Source organism: Ricinus communis, chromosome 4, assembly GCF_019578655.1.
Source record: "Ricinus communis isolate WT05 ecotype wild-type chromosome 4, ASM1957865v1, whole genome shotgun sequence".
Lineage (NCBI taxonomy): Eukaryota > Viridiplantae > Streptophyta > Magnoliopsida > Malpighiales > Euphorbiaceae > Ricinus > Ricinus communis.
Window position 1 is genome coordinate 18,199,050 of NC_063259.1, and position 10,556 is coordinate 18,209,605.

Below are 10,556 nucleotides of genomic sequence, written 5' to 3' on the forward strand. Positions count from 1 at the left end.
ACACATATTAACAGGGAAAGAAACATGTATAGCATCATCCATTTGTACATCCTGTGGTTGTTTATTACATGCAGGACCAATTTCATCAATACTACAAATGGCATGAACATGGTCGGTGGAAGAACTGTCAAATGGGGGTAAACTAAAAGTAACATAGTCATCCCCTATATTAAGTTCTAACTTCCCTTCAAATACGTCTATTTTAGCTCTAGCTGTGGCAAGGAAAGGTCTCCCCAAAATCAATGGTACACCATGCTCATTATCTATATCCATAACCATAAAGTCCACAAGAAATATGAACTTATCTACCTTGACTAGTACATTCTCCACAATTCCCCTAGGAAGCTTAACAGAACGGTCAGCTAATTGAATGCACATCCTAGTGGATTTTGCCTCCCCCAAACCTAGCTTATTGAACAAACTAGTAGGCATGACATTTATGCTAGCCCCCAAATCAGCTAATGCACCATCAACATACAAATTACCTAAAGTGCAAGGAATAGTGAAACTCCCTGGATCGTGATGTTTCTTTGGAAACTTGCTCTGAAACACCGTTGAGCACTCCTCGTTAAGCTGAACATAGGCTACCTCCTCCAACTTTCTTCTTTTGCTAAGTATGTCCTTTAAGAAGTTGGCATACTTCGGCATCTGCTCCAATGCATCAATAAAAGGCAAGTTAATATGCAGTTGTCTAAAAATATCTAAAAACTTACTGAACTGCTCTTTCGCCTCTGCTTGTTTGACTCTAGTAGGATAAGGAATCTTAGGTTGATATTCTCTGACTGGAATTGATTTCACTTTTTGTCCCTCAAGTTCTCTAACCTTACTGCTCGCCTCAACCCGCACATCAATAGTGGAGTCGTCAAAAACAGGCTTAGAAGGAGCTGAAACTAACTTACCTAAACGCAAAGTGATGGCGTTCACGTGCTCCCTCGGGTTAGACTCAGTGGTGCTAGGGAGCGCTCCTTGCTGCCTCTCAGACAACATCTTAGAGATTTAGCCAATCTGGGTCTCCAAGTTCTGAATCGAGGCCTGCTGGTTCCTAAGTGCACTATCATTTTGCTGGAACCTCATCTCCATAGATGTTACAAACTTCATCATAAGCTCCTCTAAATTTGATTTCTTTTCTAGTGGAGGAGGAGCTTGTGCAGCCCAAATGGTCATGGTCACGATGAAGTCTCCGAAACCAGTGGACCCTGAGCATTATTATTTCTCCAACTGAAGATGGAATGATTGCGCCACCTAGGGTTGTATGTGTTGCTGTAAGGATCGTTCTGCTGCCTTGGGGAATTCCCCATATAGTCAACCTGCTCAACATCAGCAGACACAGCAGAAATGAATGGAAAAGTAGAGGAAGATGAAACAAACATACCTCCTGCAGTATAGTTCGTGACCGAGTGCGGATAAAGACAAATCTCGCAGCCCAACGTCACTGCATGAACTCAAGATCCGGAGTTGGTTAATCTTCTTGGTCAGAAGCTCCACCTGAGCTGCCAAGGCTGCTGTAGAATCTATTTGGTTAACCACTCCTTGTCTTCCTGGTCGGCTCCCAGAGGATTGCCACTGATAATTGTTCATGGCCATTTCCTCTATCAAATGTTGAGCCTGCTCGGGCGTCTTACTGTTTAGCGCCCCACTTGCTGCAACATCCACGATCTGCCTCGTCGTAAGGTTCAACCCGCTGTAGAAGGTTTGAACTTGCATCCACATTGGCAATCCGTGATGTGGGTAGCATCTTAAAAGATCCTTAAACCTCCCCCATGCATCGTACATGCTTTCATCATCAAACTGCACAAAAGAAGATGTCATTTCTAAGTTTTGCAGTTTTAGCGGGAGGAAAATACTTATATAAAAATTTTTCGGCCAACGCCTTCCAGGTAGTAATCGTCTGTTATGGAAGAGATTGCAACCATCTCTTAGCTTTGTCCCTCAAGGAAAATGGAAACAATCTCAGGCGAATGGCATCATCGGTTGTTCCATTTATCTTGAATGTGTCACAAATCTCTAAGAAGTTGGATATACGAGCATTGGGATCCTCGCTGGGCAATCCTCTAAACTGCACGCTCTGCTAGATCATCTGGATAACGTTGGCTTTTATTTCAAAATTATTGGCCGCTACAGCAGGTCTGACTATACTAGTTTTCGTCCTATCCAAAGATGGTCAAGCAAACTCGTACATCATCCTTTGATCGTTATCGGCCTGGGGGTTGAGGTTCTCCATCGCGTAAGCTCCTTGAACGTGAACTGTAACTCCGTCCTCTTCCTCAACTGCCTGCAAACGTCGTCTCAATAATTTAAGAGAGTGCTCCGGGTCAGATAAGGGTGCTGTGGGATCAGGGTTAGAGCTCCTAGTCATAAACTACCTAAAACTGACAACCAAACAACCACCAATAAAAAAAAACAATAAAAAAATTAATAAAGAATAAATAAATAAATAGATAATGACTAAATTAACACAAAAATAATTCACTCTAGTTCACCATTAATTCCCCGGCAACGGCGCCAAAAACTTGATTGGCTACTTATGCAACCTACACCTAAGGTAGTGAACCTATCGATGCGGTCCAGCACTAGTGAGTATCAAGGTCGTACCCCTGGAGATCGGGTAAACCTAAAGTTACTACTGTTCGTTATGTTATTTAGTCTGAAATAAGGTGTGAGAAGTATAAATTAATTGACTAATGCTTATGAATGCAAATAAAGGAACAACAGCAACTGACAATCGAAAGACAACCGTAACAAAGAAGCAAACCCAAAGGGGACCTAAGTGATGGAATTCTAAGGTTGATTTTATAAACTACCAATATTGCTACCCGTGCCTAAATCCTGAATCGAACTCCGCTCCTCTCTCGAGCTTACTGAGTTCCTAAATCTGCACTAACCTAATGGAATCTCTTCCTATCATATTATTACAGATTAGCACTAAGTGATGTGCGTAAAATACACACATCTAAATGGGACTTTTAAGATTGATTTTATAGACATTTGGATGTGAATTGGTCCCAACACTCACCCTATACGTCTGTTTGTGTGAATTAGGTTCAAAAGAAGTCAAAGAATGATAAAGGGAAGAATTGGAGCATAATTGGACATCAAAGCTGCCGAAACAAGCTAAGTACAAGCATGAGGAAGCTGAACATGGCCGTGTTTCCAACACAGGCACCAACACAGTCGTGTTGGGTGCATCAAACATCAAAGAAGAAGAGGCGTTAGGGAGCACGACCATAGAGAGTAACACGGCCAGGAACACCAAACCGTGTTCCCAGCACGGCTAGGAACACCAAACCGTGTTCCCAACAAGGCTAGGAACACGGCCATGTTCGCGGTGACAGGATGAATTAATTAAAAGAAAGAGCAAGAGGAAAGAAAGGAGAGCGAGAGAGAACGTCCCAAACCCTAATATTTCTCTCTCTAAAGGTTTTCTGAGCTGGAACCAAGGGAAAATGAGACTTGGATCAAGGTTTCAATCGGATTGCCTTCAAAGATTGAAGATTGGGCGAGGTTCGTTGACTGGTTTTCAAATCGAGCAAGAGGAACAAGAATCGATTCAATTCGAGCAAGAGGAATTAGGGTTGTTTACTCTCATCCAAGGGTGTAATCGGGTTTTCTCTACCTTTACTCATTGTTGTAATTGAATTCTTGTGGATTTTGATAATGAACATGATTAGCTAGATTGATTAAATCCATTGGGATTTCTTTACTGTGTTGGCTTAGTATTATATTGTTGGATTGTTTGGGTTAGTTTTGTATTCTTCTTGCTTTCAGTATTAATAAGATAATGCATTATTCATGAGACATTGTGAATTGTGTGTTTAGATTGCTTTGTGTGATTGAGAAGTCCATTTGGCAATTATAATTTTGAATAGCAAGAATTGGTTAATAATCGCTTACAGATAAGGATAATTAACTAGCCGGATTAAGAATTAACAAAGCTTAATAGAGGCGGATTAAAGCTTAATGCTAATTTAAGAATCAATCGTTAGGAAGAGATTCCAACTTTAGGTTATTAGATTTAGGAATTCGGTTATCGAGAGAGAGAAACCGAATTCGGTTAAGAATTCGTCCACGGGTAGCATAATTAGACTCACCAATCCTTTATCTTTTGTTTAATTGCCAACTAGTTTAGGTTTCCTTTGGGTTTGCTTTCTTGTCTTAGTTATTTTATTTATCAATTACTTCTGCATCTCCCTTAGAACTTAGCTTGTAGCTGTTAGTTGGTTTAGAAATTATTCATCACTCATTTTAGGTTAATATAACAAAGAACAAAGGAGTAACTCTGGGCTTTCACTTTCCAGAGGAATACGACCTTGATACTCGCCATTAGTGCTAGACTGCATCGATAGATACACTGCCTTATATTGTAGCTAACACAAGTAGCACACATCAAGTTTTTGGCGCTTTGCCAGGGAATGTTTGAAAACTAGAGTGAAATTTGCTATTTGTTAATTTAGCCATTTTTTTTAATTTATATTTATTTCTGTTTTGTTTGGACATATTTATTTAGTTATGTTTATGATTCAGATAGTGTATGATAAGGAGGTTCAATGCTAAACTCTTTGTATGACACGTTGGAAAATGGGATCAGGAACCAAGAGAGTGCTAAAAATTGGGATACCCGTGCATCTTTAGAAGCTCGAGTGAAATCGTTTTGCAGGGCTACCGATCAACTCTCCACTCCTATCCTTTCATCTCAAGTTTTTTTGAATTTTGTTGTGGTTTACATTTGAGTAATGATTGTCCATTATATAGTGATGTTGCTCATTGTTCTTATAACTATGAACAGGTGAATTATACGAGAAGTTGGCCAAATGACTCGTATGGAAGCACCTACAATCAAGAATGGAACACTCATTCACCCTTTGGATGGTGCTTAGATGGCCAAGAACCACCAGAATTTCAGCACCCTAATCTTGCACCATCAACCCAAGGTGAAGAGTTAGTGTTAGAGGAGCTGATGATGAGGTTTATTGCAAGTCTTGAGGATAGATTCCAACAAATAAAGAGGATACTTGAAGATCAACAAGCCTCGATTAAGAACATAGAGCATCAAGTAGGCTTAATCTTCAAGTTACTAGTTGAAGAGAAATTGGAAACTCCATCAAATGCTACTGAATCTGAGGAACACTTAAGCGTCGTCACTTTACGTTTAGGTGAGAATTTTTCTAGTTTATCTATTATGTTTGACGATGATGCTTCTATGCAGGATGACTCTTTGAACATGGAGATAGAACCAGAAAAGGAAGAGGCAAACATGATCCCTCTGAAAGACTACCAATAGGAACGTACAGTTGATGATGCTGAGTTGCAGTTAGAGGAATTTTTGGTGGATTTTCCATAAGTCCCTTTGATGATGGAAGATGAGCACGAGTTATCCAATGAGGAAGTCTTGGAGGAGCTCGAGTTTCTTCTAGTAAGTGAACCAAGCCAAGGACTAGAGAAAACCATCGACGTTCCTAAAGAAATTGCCCAACCGTCGATCCTTCCAATTGATGAAACTTCAGCTTTCAAATTAGAAGAGCCCCTAGAGCATCATGACTACGTGTAGTTATACGAGGAGCGAGTCTTGCCCATCATACTGGCAGCTTGCTTGACAGTCGGGAAGAGGAAATTGACGATTATCCCTCTAAGCGGATACTTGAAGCCATTTGCTTAGAAGAAGGATGGATAGTCGTCGATCACGCCCATTTGCTTTTCACCATGAGTCCAGCTAAGAAGACTCATCACATAAAAAAGAAGCGCTTTTGGGAGGCACCCCAATTTTTATCTTTAATCTCTAATATTTTAACCTTTTGTTTTGAAACATCTTATTAGTTTTAGTTTTCATATTTTATTTAATTTTTGTTTTAGTTTCGATTTTAAGTCTTTATTTTATTATTTGCAGCCACTCCTGCACCACAAACCAACCAACGCCCTGATATACCTGACGATGCGCCTCTTTTCACTTCGGAGCCATAGTCAGGGCAGTATTAGTTCTTTTTCCTTTTTCATTTCTTATATATTTTGTACACTGGGGACAGTGTGTCCTTTAAGTGTGGGGTGGCTGATATTTATCCCATCTCAGTTATTTGTTTATTCTTTGTGTAATTGTTTGTAAAATTTTTAAAAATTTTCACTTTGTTTTGATGCTCTTACTGTTGACTTGCTTTTGAAATCCTGTTTATGTCCATGTGATCGGGTAAAACCGATAGTGTTGAGTTTTGCGAAAGAATGTAAGATAATTAGTTTGAGTTTTTGCACTAAGTTGCTTTGGTTTATTTAATTCTGTTTTGATGATTTTTGTTTGGAACCTATTTAAAAGCACACTTGTGAGAAATTGAGCCTAAATTGTAAGCATACACTTTATATGCTTGTATTTATTTCTTGTTGAGAGTGCCACCATCGCCTTTACTTTTAGAACTTGCTCGGTAATGCTTATGAGGGCCACAAGGAGAGTTTAACACTTTGGTATGATAGAGGCACTTAGGTTTTTCATTCTAGCCAAATAGCCTTCATTCGTTTATTGCTTCTGTAGATAACCCCTTCTTTTACCATTTTTTTTATCATATTCCATTACCACTTAGTTTTATTCTGCTTTGGGTTATGATTTTGCATATGAGTTGTTTTTATTGGGAATTTTTGTATTGGGAATAGTGTGGAATCTTATAGCAGCTTTCTTCAATCCAAAAGAAATTCACTCTATTATGTGAATGTTCTTCCTTTATGAAAAAAAAGAAAAAAAAAGAAAAAAAAGAAATAGAAGAATAAGAGGGAAAGGTGATGAAAAGAAAGAAAGTAAATAAGCTAAACATTTTGACTTGATTCCTATTTCCCACCTTGGACTACTGTCCATTGCTTACCCCTTATGATCATTGTGGCTTGTGTACAGGTCATGTATTTCATTGCAGAACACCATAGGTTCAACTCTTACCAAATTTACCTACCCCTACCTAATCCCCATTACAACCCTTATAAAGACCTCTTGACATGGTTGTTGACTCTCCATAAGTGGTAGGAGTAGGATTTAAGAGCAAGCATATAGTAAGTAAGGCAGTAGTTGATGCATTGAGCGATTAAACACTACCCTTTAAACACTTTAAGTGATTTAGAGTGAATCTAGTGAGCAGTTGGTTCTGAATAATTTTGTTGAGACAATATTTTGCGAATTATTGGCATCTTGGTTGTGATACTTGAATTGATTGCTTCATTTCTTTTTCTTTGACTTACGCTTGTTAAGGATATGTGCAGGAGCTCTCTAGCTTGTTTGTCAGTTTAAGTGTTGTTCCTTAGTGGTTTATTTTCCTTATTTTACTTTTGATTGCTTGAGGACAAGCAATGAGCTAAGTGTGGGGTTATTTGATGTGCGTAAAATACAAACATCTAAATGGGACTTTTAAGATTAATTTTATGGACATTTGAATGTGAATTGGTCCCAACACTCACCCTATGCGTCTGTTTGTGTGCATTAGGTTCAAAAGAAGTCAAAGAATGATAAATGGAAGAATTGGAGCATAATGGGATGTCAAAGCTGCCGAAACACGCTAAGTACGAGCATGAGGAAGCTGAACATGGCCGTGCTAGTTTCAACACTGGCCGTGTTCCTAACACAAGCACCAACACGGTCGTGTTGGGTGCATCAAACATCAAAGAAGAAGAGGCGTTAGGGAGCACGACCACAGAGAGTAACACGGACAGGAACACAGCCATGTTCACGGCAACAGGACGAATTAATTAAAAGAAAAAGCAAGAGGAAAGAAAGGAGAACGGGGGAGAACGTCCCAAACCGTAATATTTCTCTCTCTAAGGGTTTTCTGAGCTGGAACTAAGGGAAAAGGAGACTTGGATCAAGGTTTCAATCGGATTGCTTTCAAAGATTGAAGATTGGGCGAGGTTCGTTGATTGGTTTTCAAATCGAGCAAGAGGAACAAGAATCGATTCAATTCGAGCAAGAGGAATTGAGGCTGTTTACTCTCATCCAAGGGTGTAATCGGGTTTTCTCTACCTTTACTCATTGTTGTAATTGAATTCTTGTGGATTTTGATAATGAACATGATTAGCTAGATTGATTAAATCCATTGGGATTTCTTTACTATGTTGGCTTAGTATTATATTGTTGGATTGTTTGGGTTAGTTTTGTATTCTTCTTGCTTTCAGTATTAATAAGATAATGCATTATTCATGAGACGTTGTGAATTGTGTGTTTAGATTGCTTTGTGTGATTCAGAAGTCCATTTCGCAATTGAAATTTTGAATAGCAAGAACTGGTTAATAATCGCTTACAAATAAGGATAATTAACTAGCCGAATTAAGAATTAACAAAGCTTAATAGAGGCGGATTAAAGCTTAATGCCAATTTAAGAATCAATCGTTAGGAAAAGATTCCAAGTTTAAGTTATTAGATTTAGGAATTCGGTTCTCTCTCTCGAGAAATCGAATTCGGTTAAGAATTCATCCACGGGTAGCATAATTAGACTCACCAATCCTTTATCTTTTGTTTGATTGCAACTAGTTTAGGTTCCCTTTGGGTTTGCTTTCTTGTCTTGGTTATTTTATTTATCAATTATTTCTGCATCTCACTTAGAACTTAGCTTGTAGCTGTTAGTTGGTTTAGAAATTATTCATCACTCATTTTAGGTTAATATAACAAAGAACAAAGGAGTAACTCTAGGCTTTCACTTTCTCGAGAAATACGACCTTGATACTCGCTATTAGTGCTAGACTGCATCGATAGGTACACTGCCTTAGATTGTAGCTAACACAAGTAGCACACATCACTAAGCGTGATTTAGAACTATTAAGAGTTGTTAATTCTTAATCCGGTGAGTGAATTAACCTTATCTCTAAGTGTTAACTACCAGTTCTTACCATTTAATTTCTAGTTGTAAAAAGCATTTCTCAATGTCAAGAAACAACCTAGAAGACAATTAATTTAATGTCTCAAATTAATTGAATCAAATTTTATTACTAAACAGTAAGAAGATTACAAAAATGGCAGATAAAAATCCAATAATTAAACACAATCCATCAACAAAAGTGAACCCCAATGGGTTCGGCAGTCCTAGCTACTCATAATGAAAGAAACAAATACAAAAGAAAATAAATAACAGAAAAGAAAATGGAACATAAAACCGCTCTTCTATCGAATCGGAGTGGGAATGTCGCAAGTGCCAATTCTGAAACCAGCCTCAAGTATGGATGTCGGATGTCTTGATCAATCGTTTAGAAACTTCAATCTTTGCTTGAATCCTCCAAATCAATCCTTTTAACTGACGTTGGTCTCCCAAAATGTCAAGAACAGAGGTGCAAAAGTGAAAGGTCGCGCGCGTAGGCAAGTCTAGAAATCAAAAGCGGAACCCTGTCTCAATTTACGTGCGCCTACTTATAGGCAGAAGTGCCCTAGCTTGTGCCATGGCCCGTGCCACGGCCCATGCAAATATGCACGGCCCGTGCCACGGCCCGTGCAAATATGCAATGCCCATACAATGGCCCGTGCAATGGGCAAGGGAGGCCGTGCAAATGTGCATGGTCGTGCAATTGCCTGTGCAAAGGCCTCGAATTATGAGCTTATCAAGGAATCGACTCCGACAAACATCTAATATGCATAAATCATCCATATAGCTTGGTTTCTGCCCGAAAATCAATCAATTTCCCATCAAGGAGTCTGAAATCCTGAAAAACTCATAAACATACCAAAGTGTGATCAAACAGGAATAAATATGACTTAAATACATGAATAAACGACTGATAAACAATCAATAAATATGCATAGAATCATCTACATCAGTAAATCTGGGCTTTTACTTTCCCGAGGAATACGACCTTGATACTCGCCATTAGTGCTAGACTGCATCGATAGGTACACTGCCTTAGATTGTAGCTAACACAAATAGCAAACGTACCATAGGGGCAAGTGAAAGTGGTTTTCTCTTGGTACTGAGGTGCAATGGGAATCTGAGAATAACCTGAAAAACCATCAAGAAAGCAATAAACCATATCTTGATAAACGTTCTAACATCTAGTCAATAAAAGGAAAGGGAAAATGGTCCTCTTGAGTTGCATCATTAAGCCTCCTGTAATCAATGCAAACTCGAAAACTAGTTATCTTCCTAGTCGGTATCAGCTCATCCTTCTCATTCTTGACCACTATCATACCTCCCTTCTTGGGCATAACTTGCACAGGACTAACCCAAGAGCTGTTAGAAATAGAGTAAATCAAACATGCATTCAAAAGTTTAATTACCTCCTTTTTTACTACTTCCTTCATGTTCTGGTTCAACCGTCGCTCTGGCTGTACCACTAGCCTGTAACTATCCTCCATCAGGATCTTATGTGAAAAATAACTGGGATTGATTTTAGGAATGTCTGCAATCTTGTATGCAAAGGCCTCGGGGTACTTTTTGAGAGAGGCTAATGTCATCTCCCTCTTCTCAAGAGCCAAATCAACTGCAATAATCACTAGCAGCTTCTCCGCCTCATCTGGATAGGAATAGGTCAAGTGCTTAGGCAACTACTTCAACTCTAAGGCTAGTGGCTCCTCAAGTGAAGGTCTTAATTCCTGCACCCCTGACCTGTCAATATCA

General features: G+C 39.0%; 1 non-coding gene across 1 annotated transcript; it reads left to right on the forward strand.

Annotated features, from left to right (window-relative positions):
• Positions 1–1,714: 1,714 nt before the first annotated feature.
• On the forward strand, positions 1,715–1,819 carry LOC112535094. Its single transcript, XR_003079293.1, has one exon. It is a non-coding gene; the product is annotated as a small nucleolar RNA R71 (small nucleolar RNA).
• The last annotated feature ends 8,737 nt before the right edge of the window (positions 1,820–10,556 follow it).